The following is a 12,224-nucleotide window of genomic DNA, read 5'->3' on the forward strand; positions in this document are numbered from 1 at the left end:
CCTGAAAAAATTCTGGAATCCTACTGAACTTTGAAAAGACTTTACTTTTGTATATTTCCACCGTGATTTTCTTAAGACTTACTTGGTACTAGGAATTTGTTTTCAAGTCTTTCATATTTTTAATAAAATGATTCACAGTTTCTAAATTCCCATGCAAAATTCCCAGCTTCAGCATTAACTAGGTTTCTCATGTGGTACTTCCAGCAATGGGAAGCATGTTTCCCATGTATTCTATGGGAGAATAACTAATGCTGCTTCTGATAAGGCTGAAATGTGTGTCAACATCCAAATTTCCTCCTCCTATGTATTTCTTTAAGTGAGAGAGAAAAAGGAATACCTGTTGATTGCTTATTATGCTTGCTACTCTAGCCTTCAATTTGGTGCAAAATCAATGTACATCTTAACATGGTCAAAGGATTTAGTTCAGTCACGTGTTTTAAACTCTTGTCTTATCACCTAAAGATTTTCTGTGATTATTTTTTGTATTACTTTTTATTGTGGTAAAAGACACATAATATAAAACCTACCAACCTAGCCATGCTTAAGTGCACAGTTCAGTGGTATTAAGCATATTCACATTGTTGTACAACCATCACTATCATTCATCTCCAGAACAGTTTTCATATTGCAAAACTGAGACGCTGTACTCATTAAATAATAACTTCTCATATTTGTATTCTTTATTGTGGCAAAATGCACACAACAGAAAATTTCTCATCTTAACCATTTTTAAGCGTACAGCTTAGTGGCATTATGTACATTCATGTTGCTGTGCAGCCATGAAAAACCACCCATCTCCAGAACTCTTCATCTTATAAAACTGAAACTCTGTACCCATTACCAAGAACTCCCCATTCCTCCCTGTCTTCAGTGCCTGGCAACCACCACTATACTTTCATTCTCTCTGAATTTGAATCTGACTACTCTAGCTGTCTCATATAAGTGCGATCATGCAGTATCTGTCTTTACTATAATTGGCTTATTTCATTTTGCATAATGTTCTCAAGGTTCATTCAGGTTATAGCACGAATCAGAATATACTTACTTTAAAAGGCTAAATAGTATTTCATTGTAGGTATATACCACATTTTCTTCTTTTTAATTTTTATTTTAGGTTCAGGGATACATGTGCAGGTTTGCTATATAGGCAAACTCATGTCACTAGGGTTGTACAGATTATTTAATCGCCCAGGTACTAAGCCTAGTACCCAATAGTTATTTTTACTGCTCCTCCCCCTCCTCCCAACCTCCACCTTCAAGTAGGCCCCAGTGTCAGTTGTTCCCTTCTTTGTGTCCATAACTTCTCATCATTAAGCTCCCACTTATAAGTGAGAACATGTCCTATTTGGTTTCCTGTTCCTGCCTTAGTTTGCTAAGGATAATGGTCCCCAGCTCCATCCATGTTTCTCCAAAGGACATGCTCTTATTTTTTTGTATGGCTGCATAGTATTCCATGTATATGTACCACATTTTCTTTATCCAATCTGTCATTGATGAGCATAGGTTGATTCCATGTCTTTGCTATTGTGAATAGTGCTGCAATGAACATTTATGTGCATGTGTCTTTATAATGGAATGATTTATACTCTTTTGGGTATATACCCAGTAATGGGATTGCTGGATGAAATGGTAGTTCTGTTTAGCTTTTCAAGAAATTGCCACTCTGCTTTCCAAAATGGTTGAACCAATTTACACTGCCACTAACAGTGTGTAAGTGTTCCCTTTTCTCCACAGCCTTATCAATATGTGTAAATTTTTGACTTTTCAATAATACTTATTCTGGCTGTTGTGAGATGGTATCTTTTTGTGGTTTTGATTTGCATTTTGGTAATCAGTGATGTTGAGCTTTTTTTTTCATATGCTTGTTGGCTGTTTGTATGTCTTCTTTTGGAAGGTGTCTGTTCATATTCTTTGGCCCTTTTTAATGGGTTATTTTTTTCCTTTTTTTAAATGGGTTTTTTTGTTTTTTCTTATAAATTTAAGTTCCTAATGAATGCTAGGTATTAAACCTTTGTCAGATGCATAGTTTGCAAAATTTTCCTTCCATTTACTCTCTTTACTCTCTTGATGGTTTCTTTTGCTGTGCAGAGCCTCTTTAGTTTAATTAGATCCTGTTGGTCAATTTTTGATTTTGTTGCAATTGTTTTTGGTGTCTTTATCGTGAAATTTTTGCCTATTCCTATGTACAGAATGGTATTGCCTAAGTCGTCTTCCAGAGTTCTTATAGTTTAGGGTTTTACATTTGATCTTTAATCATTTTGAGATAATGTGTGTGTATGGTGTAAGGAAGGGGTCCAGTTTCAATCTTCTGCATATGGCTAGCCAGTTACTTCAGCACCATTTACTAAATAGAGATACTTTTCCCCATTGCTTGTTTTTGTCACCTTTTTCGAATATCAGATGGTCATAAATGTGCAGCATTATTTCTGGGCTCTCTATTCTGTTCCATTGGTCTATGTGTCTGTTTTTGTACCAGCACCATGCTGTTTTGATTACTGCAGCCCTGTAGTATAGTTTGAAGTCAGGTAACATGATACATCCAGCTTTGTTCTTTTTGCTTAGGATTGCCTTGGCTATCTGGACTCTTTTTTGGTTCCATATGAATTTCAAAATCATTTTTTCTAGTCTGTGAAGCATGTCATTGATAGTTTAATAAGAATAGCACTAAATCTATCAATTGCTTTGGGCAGTACAGCCATTTTAATGATATTGATTCTTTCTAACCATGAGCATGGAATGTTTTTCCATTTGTGATTTCCATCTCTGATTTCTTTGAGCAGTGTTTTGAAATTCTTTCTAAAGAGGTCTCTCACCACCTGGTTAGCTGTATTCCTAGGTACTTTATTGCTTTTGTGTCAATTGTGAATGGGATTGCATTCCCAATTTGGCTCTCAGCTTGAGTGCTGTTTGTGTATAGGAATGCCACTTATTTTTGTACATTGATTTTGTATCCTAAAAGTTTGCTAAAGCTGCTTTTTAGGTCAAGGAGCTTTTGGGAAGAGACTATGGGGCATTGTAGGTGTAGATTCATGTCACCTGCAAACAGGGATAGTTTGACTTACTCTCTTCCTATTTGAATGCCCTTTCTTTCTTTCTCTTGCCTTATTGCCCTGGCCAGGACTTCCAATATTATGTTAAATAGGAGTGGAGAGCAAAGTCATCCTTGTCTTGTGCCGGTTTTCAAGGGAAATGGTTTCAGCTTTCCCCCATTCAGTATGATATTGACTGTGGGTTTGTCATAGACGACTCTAATTATTTTGAGGTATGTTCCTTCAATACCTAGTTTAATAAGTTTTTAACATGAAGGGATATGAATTTTATCAAAAGTCTTTTCTGCATCTATTGAGATAATTGTGTGCTTTTTGTCTTTAGTTCTGTTTATGTGATGAATCCTTTATTTGCATATTATTTGCATATGTTGAATCAATGATTTGCATATGTTGAACCAACCTTGCATTCCAGGAACAAAGCCTACTTGATCATGTGAATTAGCTTTTTAATGTACTGCTGGATTCAATTTGCAAGTATTTTGTTGAGGATTTTTGAATCAATGCTCATCATGGATATTGGTCTGAAGTTTTATTTTCTGTTGTGTCTCTGCCAGGTTTTGGTGTCAGGATGATACTGGCCTCACAGATTGAGGTGAGGAGGAGTCCTTCCTACTCAATTTTTTGGAATAGTTTCAGTATGACTAGTACTACTTCTTCTTTGTACATCTGGTAGGATTTAGCTGTGAGTCCATCTGGTCTTGGGTTTTTTTGTTGGTAAGCTCTTTATTACCAATTCAACTTTGGAGCTAGTTATTGTTCTCTTCCAGAAATAAATTTCCTCTTCCCTTGTCTTGGGAGAGTGTAAATGTCCCGAAATTCATCCATCTCTTCTAGATTTTCTAATTTGTGTGCATAGAGGTGTTCATAGTAGCCCCCATTCCTCCCTCTCTTCAGTTTCTGACAATCACTTTCATTCTGTATGAATTTGACTATTCTAGTTGTCTCTATAAATAGCATCATGTAGGATTTGTCCTTGTCATAATTGGCTTATTTCATTTTGCATAATGTTCTCAAGGTTAATTCAGGTTATAGTATGCATCAGAATATACTTCCTTTTAAAGGCAAAATAGTATTTTATTGTGTGTACATGTATATATTTTCTTTTCCATTCATTGTCAATTTCACATTTTCTTATCTATTCATTGTCAATAAATAATAGGGGGGTTTGTAGCTTTGGGCTATGTGAATAAAGCTACTAGGAACATATGGATTTACAAATGTCTCTTTGAGATTCTGCTTTCAATGCTTTTGGGTATACATCTAGAGACAAAATAGCTAGACTATAGGGTAATTCTATTTTTAATTTTTTGAGGAACCACCACACTGGCTGCACCATACTAGCTGCACAATTTTACATTTATACTAGCAATGTACAACATTCCAATGTTTTCACCAACTGGACATCACTTATGTTCTGTTTTTTGATGGTAGCCATCCAAACAGGGTGGTATCTCATTGTGGTTTTTATATGCATTTCCTTAATGATTAGTGATGTTGAGGATGTCTTCATGTGCTTAACGGCCATTTGTATATCTTACTTGGTGAAATGTGTATTTAAGTCCATTACCCATTGTTTTCATGTGTTTAATGGCCTTTTGTATATCTTACTTGGAGAAATGTCTGTTTAAGTCCATTGTCAATTTTTTAATTGAATTTTTTTTTTGTTTTAAGTTTTAGGAGTTTTCTATATATTCTTGATATTAATACCTTAGCAGACAATTATTTACAGGTATATTCTCCCACTTTGTGGGTGGTTTCTTTACTCTAGTGATAGTGTATTTTGATGTACAAAAGTGTTAATTTTCATGAAGCATATTTTTGGTCTATATTTTTCTTTTGTTTCCTGTGCCTTTGTTGTCATGCCCAAGAAATCATTACTAAATATAATGTTGTGGATATTTTGCCTTGTGTTTTCTTCTAGGGGTTGTATAGTTTTAACTCTGATGTTTAGGTTTTTGATCCATTTGAGTTAATTTTTGTATATGATATTAGGCAAGAGTTCATTCTTTCATATGTAATATCCAGTTTTTCCAGTAGCATTTGTTGAAAAGACTATACTTTCCACTATTGAATGTTTTTCACTCACTTCTTAAAAATTGTTTGACCATATATACAAGGGTTTACTTCTGGGCTCTTTATTCTAGTCCACTCTTCTACATGTCTATCTTAATGCCAACACTACACATTTTAAATATTGCTGTAGCTTTATAGTTAGTTTTGAAACTACGAAGTGTGAGACCTTGACCTATTTTCTTCTTTTATAAGATTATTTTGGAAATTATGGATCAACTGAAATTCCATTTAAATTTTAAGATGTATTTTCTATTTCTGCAAAGAAAATTGTTGGATTTTGAAAGACATTGCATTAAATCTGTAGATCACTTTAAATAGTACCAACATCTTAGTAAGACTGTCTTCCAATCACTTAATAAGGTATCTTTCTACTTACTTATATCTTTAATTTCTTCCAGCAATGTTTTGTAGTTATTATTGTGCAAGTGTCTCATCTCTTTGGTTTAATTGATTTCTATATTTGATGTTCTTTTTGATGCTATTGTAAATGAAATTGTTTTCCTAATTTTCTTTTAGATTGTTCATTGTTAGTGTAAACAAATGCAACTGATCATTGTGTGTTAATTTTATATCCTGCTACTTTGCTGAATTTGCTTATTAGTTCTATCATTTTGTGAAATAGAATTTTCTACAGGTAAGATCCTGTCATCTGTGAACAGAGAAAATTTTACTTTTTCCTTACAATTTGATATGTGTATTTAATTTTTCTTCCCTAATTTCTCTGGCTAAAACTTCCAGTACAATGCTAAATCAAAGTGGTACAAACAAGTATCCTTGTCTTATTCTTCATCTTAGAAGAAAATTTTCAAGTCTTTCACCACTGAAGGTGATAGGGCAGATTTTCATACATGATTTTTATTATGTTAGATTTCTTCTATTTTTAATTTGTTGAGTATTTTTATTTTAGAAGGGAATGAAATTTTGTCAAATGCTCTGTCTACATCAAGTGAGATAATAATATGAATATCCTGCCCTTTTTCACTAATGTAGTGTATTATATTGATTGATTTCTGTGTGTTGAACCATCTTTGCCTTCCAAGAATAAATGTCTTTTAATCATAGTTTTTAAGCGTCTTTAGATGCTGCTGAATTCAATTTGTTGAGGAATTTTACATCAATACTCATGAGGGACATTGTCCTGTAGATTTATTTGCTTATCAGTCTTTGTCTGGCTGTAGTACCAGGACTTGCTAACCTCATTAGAACGAGTTAGTAAATGTTTCCTCCTCTTTAATTCTCTCTTTTTTTTTTTTTTTGAGTCAGAGTCTTACTCTTTTGCCCAGGCTGGAGTGAAGTGGCACAATCTTGGCTCACTGCAACCTTCACCCCATAGGTTCTCTTTTTTTAACACTTATTTGCTGTGTCTCATGAATTTCGATATACTGTGCATCTTCTCATTCATTTCTATTTTATAATTTCTTTCATTTTTTATCCATTGGCTATTTAGGAGTGTGTTGTTTAATTTCCACCAATTTGTGAATTTTTTGCTTTCCCTTCTATTACTTATATCTAACTTCATCCTGTTGTGGTCAGGAAAGATACTTTGCATAATACACATATTTTTTAATCTATTGAGCGTTGGCCTAACATATTACTTATCCTGGAGAATAGTCCTTATGCACTAGAGAATAATGTGTATTCTGTTGATCTGTAGAATTGTCCACGTTCTCTATTTTCTTACTACCTTTTGTCTGGTTGTTTCATCCATTATTTAGAGTGGGATATAAAAGTTTCTCACTATTATTACTATAGAATTATCTGTTTCTTTCTATAATTCTGTCAATTTTTTACTTTGTATTTTGTGATGGTCTGTTATTAGATAGATTAATGTTTATAAGTGTTAGGTTTTCTTGCTGTTTTAAAACTTGTATAATATATAAGGAGTTTTTTGGTCTATTGTAATTTTTTTATATAAATTTGATTTTGTCCCGTATTAGCATAGCCACCCTGATCTATTTTTGTTCCTATTTGCATGTAATATATTTTTTCACTCCTTCACTTTCAGCCTGATGTGTTTTTGGATTAAAAGTGAGCCTCTTATAGATAGCATAGAGTTCCATCATGTTTTTCTTATACATTATGTCAATCTCTGTTTTTTATTGAATAATTTAATTCATTTACATTTAAAGCCATTTTACTATTTATTTTGTAGATTGAATCTTTTTGTCCCTCATTTTCTGCATTACTGTCTCCTTTTATATTTGGTTTTCATGGTGGTGGTGGTGTTGTGTTGGTGTGTGTGTGTGTGTCCCTGTGTGTGTGTGTGTATGTGTAAAATCTTTTAATCCCTCTCTCATTTGTTTTCGTGTATATTCAACAGTCATTTCCTTTGTGATTACTATGGGGATTATATTTACCATCCTAAAATTATAACACCCTAATTTGAATGTACAAGAGCTTGAGTTTAATAACATGCAAACCTGTTTGCATACAGTTCATTACCCACCACATTTCAGTTTTTGGTGTTACAAAATTACTTCTTTATGCTTTGTGTGTTCAAAACTGTAGACTAATAATTGAGTTTCTACAAATTAGTCTCTAAAATCATATAAAAAAGTAGAATTTCAAATCAAAGTTACAATAATTCTGGCTTTTAGACTAATAGATATTTTATTCTATTGTCTTTTAAGTCACATATAAAATAACATGAAGTTACAAATCAAAGTCACAATAACACTGGATTTTATAATTGCCCATGTATTTACTTTATCAAGATTTTTGTGTCTTCATATGGCCTCATGTTACTGTCTAGTGTCCTTTTCTTTCAACTTGAAGTTCTCCCTCTAGCATTTTTTGCAGGACAGGTTAGTGGTAACAAACTTCCTCTGATTGTATTTATCTATATCTGTCTTAATTTCCCCTACTTCCAATAGACAGTTTTGCTGGATATAGGATTCTTGATTATTTTATCAAAAAATGTTAGCACTTTGAATACATCAGGTCAGTGCCCTCTAGCCTCTAAATGAAAAATCGACTGATAATCTTATTTAGGTCTCTGGTATATGATGAGCCACTTCTCATTTGCTGCCTTCAAGATTCTGTCTTTGTCTCTGTCTATTGACTGTATGATTACAATGTGTCTTAGTGTAGATCTTTTGAGTTTATTCTACTTGAAGTTCATTGAACTTCCTGCATCTTTATATTAATGTCTTTCATCACATTAGGGAAATTTTCAACCATTATTTGTTTCAAATACTTTATAGATCCCTTTCTCATTCTTTTCTACTTCTGGAAATCTTACAATACGTATGTTGATCCGCTTGATGTTGTCAAACAGGTCTCTTAGGCTCAATTTACTTTTCTTCAATCTTTTTTTCTTTGCCTTCTTCAGACTTAATAATTTCAGTTGTCTAATATTCAAGTTCTCTAATTCTTTCTTTCTGCTCAAATTTGTTATTGTGTCCCTCTAGTGAATCTTTTATTTGTAACTGTAATTTTCAATTACAGAATTTCTTAGTTCCTTCCTATGGTTTTTGGTATCTTTACTGATATTCCTATTTTGTGCACACATTATCCTGGACTTTCTCCATTTCTTTCTTTAGTTCTTCGAATATCTTTAAGACAGTGGTTTTAAAATCTTGTCTGGTAGGCATACTGTCTGGTCTGTCTCAGGAATAGTTTCTGGTTTTCTTTTTCCTTTTAATGGACCATATGTTCCTAGTTCTTTGTATGCCTTATGATTTTGTTGTTGTTGCAAAAAACTGAACATTTAAATTTAATGATACATTAGCTCTGGAAATCAGATTCCGCCTCATCTACAGGGTTTGTTGTTTTAAATTATTGTAGGTTATCGTTGTGCTAAGAATCAGCCTAAAGTATAAAGTCAAGGTCTTCTTAGACCTTTTCTGAACCTCCATCCTTCCGTTGGTAGGCACAGTGACTTTCTAAATCCTTCAGTATATGCAGTTACTTTTGAATGTCTTAGTTCTTAGCTTTCTGGCTCTTAAATAGTGTACAAGAGAAAAATAAAGGAGGAAAAAAATTTCTATTTAAATACTCTAGAAAATACTCCAACATGATGAGGTGGGGTTTGTAGGTTTGCAACAACGAGAAGGGGTTGCAATGATGGCTACCTGCCTCTGTATCTGGAGTTGTGCTATCAGAAGTAGAAATCAGCCAAGTGAAAATTCCTGATATTTGGGGGCAGTGTTCTTATTGCTCACCATGATTACCGCAAACTTAGCGCAAGCTGCTCCTGGAATATGTGCACAGCTGCCTATCATGAAGGTAAAGGGTGGGAGATGAATAGCCACTGCTGAACTAAAAACAGAAATTAACCACAATTTACAGTGTAAGCTTTGGCCTGGATATTGCAAGCATTATAATAGACTCTGGAGTACCAAAATAGTTACATCAGACAAATTCTGTCAGTGCAATTATTGTCTAGGTGGAAAGATGGATTATTGCTGCTTCTTACTTTGCCATCTGCTCAGAATATTCTTTACGTTTTGATTTTGGCAAAGCAGATTTTATCTTCCAATAACTTTATAGGATTATTGAAACACAATGATTCTTCAGATTATTCTAATAAAGTGAGATATATATTTCCAAATTTATTTTGTAAGATGCACATTGTGTTAACCATTTGTGATAAAGATTTTTGAAACCTAAGTCAATGTCTTTTCCCTAAGAGCTTAGAATCTACTCATTACAACAGTTCTCACTACAGACAAACTATGAAATCGTATGTTCTTAAAACAAAGCATTAGTAGGACTGAAGTAATATCATTAAAACATGAAATACAAACATATTAAAGGCCACCAATTGTATCCCAGTTCAAGATGGCTGACTAGAGACATTAGACACTTGTGCTCTCTAGAAAGAAGAACCAAAATTGTGAACAAACAGTCATACCTCAAGTAGAATATCTAGGAAAGAACACTAGAGTCCAACAGAGAAATCATGGCAAACATATGAGGCACGGAAAAGAAGGAAGCAAATGACCAGCTTTGTCAAGATTGGCTGGAAGCCTGGAAGGGCTTTGTATTGTGGAGAAAGGGTAAGTGAGAGAACTTTAGTGGTCCACATCTGCATTATTGCAATCTGAACCACAGGAGAGCTCTTCTACCCGCAGAAACCCTGACACTAGTGTAGGCAGCGGTTTGGACACCCTACAAGGGTATTGCACCAGATAGGAAACTCGTGCAGGGCCACATATTCCCCTGAAGCTGAAGATGGGTGTCATTGTGAGAGCACAGCAGTCCTGGGAATGCATCCTGCACTAGAACCATAAGCTCCATACCTTCACATCCCTGAATGAACAAAAATTTTGATATATGGACAAACACAAAGTGGCCAAATACACAAATTATCACCATCCCTGAAAGTGAGGAGAAAACCAAAGGATTCAAAACCTATTTAACAAAATAATACATGCAAACTTTCAAAGTCTAGCTAGAGATTTAGAAATTCAGATCTTCAATCATGTACCAAGGAAAAATGACTCCTTCACCATACATTATAATCAAACTATCTGAAGTCAATAACCAAAAGAAAATTCTAAAAACAGCAAGATAAAAGGATATAGACATTTATAAGAGAGTTTTCATCAGACTGGCAGTGGATTTCTTTGCAGAAACCTTGCAGTCCAGGAAAGAATCAGAGCATATATTTAAAGTACTGAAATTGTTTTTTAAAAAAGTCTGCTGCCCAAGGATATTACACTCGGCAAAATTATCTTTCATAAATGAAGGAGAAATAAAGTCTTTACCAGATAAGCAAATATTGAGGAAATTCACTACCACTAGACTTGCCTTACAAGAAATGCTCAGAGGAGTTCTAAACCTGGAAGTGGAAGGGCAACAGTTACCATCATGGAAACATATGCAAATATAAAACTCACTAGTAAAGCAAACACACAAATGAGGAAGAAGGTGACTCAAGTGGTACCACCACAGAAAATTCACAAACCACAAAGGCAATCAAGAGAAAAAGAAAAGAACAAAGAATATGCAAAAGAACCAGAAAACAATTAAATATAAGCCAGGAACAAAGCCTCAGATATTAAAAATACCTTAAGAGTAAATGAATTAAAGTCTCCATTTAAAGGATAGAGACTGCCTGCATAGTTTAAAAAAATGGTCCAACTATATGTTACTACATGAAATGAGCTTTACCTGTAAAGATACATACAGACTAAAAGCAAGGGAATGGAGAATAACATTCTACACAGATGAAAACCAAATGTAAGCAGGAGTGGCTATACTTATGTCAGATAAAACAGATTTTAAGTTAAAAAAAAGTACAAAAAGGAAAAAGAAGGTCATTACATAATGAGAAATGAATCAATTCAGCAAGTGAGTATAACAATTTTAAATATATATGCACCCAATGCTGGAGTACCCAAATACATAAAACAAATCTTACTAGATCTAAAGCAAAAGATAGACTCTAATACAATAACAGTAGGGGACTTCAACACCCCACTCTCCACATTAGACAGATCATCCAGACATAAAATAAACAAATAAACATGCACTTAAATTGGACTTTTGACCAAATAGACTTAATAGACATTTACAGAACATTTTATCTAACAACTGCAGAATACACATTCCTCTCATCAGTGCACGAAACATTCTCCAGGGAAGACCATATGTTAGGACACATAACAAGTCTCAACAAATTTTTAAAAACTGAAATATCAAGTATCTTCTGAAATGATAATGGATAAAAACTAGAAATCAATACCAAGAGGAGCTTTTAAAACTACAGAAACATGCAGAGAAACAGTGAGTGAATGTGCAACCACACTTATCTCATGGATCTTTGCAACCCTCTGGCCAGGAGATCCCCTTGTGAACCCAATCCACCAGGGCCTTTGGTCTGACACACAGAGCTGCATGAAGTCTCAACAGAGCAGCTGCTTAGGCACACACAAAGTTCCAGGAGCTTTACAAACTCTGACTCCGGGATCCCCAGCAAAGGTGACTGCAACTCAGGCAAGGAGGGAGGTTGGAACTCCATACATACCCATAGGAAGGCAGCTGAATCCAGAGGGCTGTGCAGTGTCAGTCTGCAGGCCCCGCTTCCATGGTGTCTCAAAGGATAAGACTCACTGGCTTGGAATTCCAGCCAGCCCCTGGCAACAGGGTTGAACC

This window comes from Theropithecus gelada, unplaced genomic scaffold (assembly GCF_003255815.1).
Source record: "Theropithecus gelada isolate Dixy unplaced genomic scaffold, Tgel_1.0 HiC_scaffold_15883, whole genome shotgun sequence".
In the NCBI taxonomy this organism is placed as follows: Eukaryota; Metazoa; Chordata; class Mammalia; order Primates; family Cercopithecidae; genus Theropithecus; species Theropithecus gelada.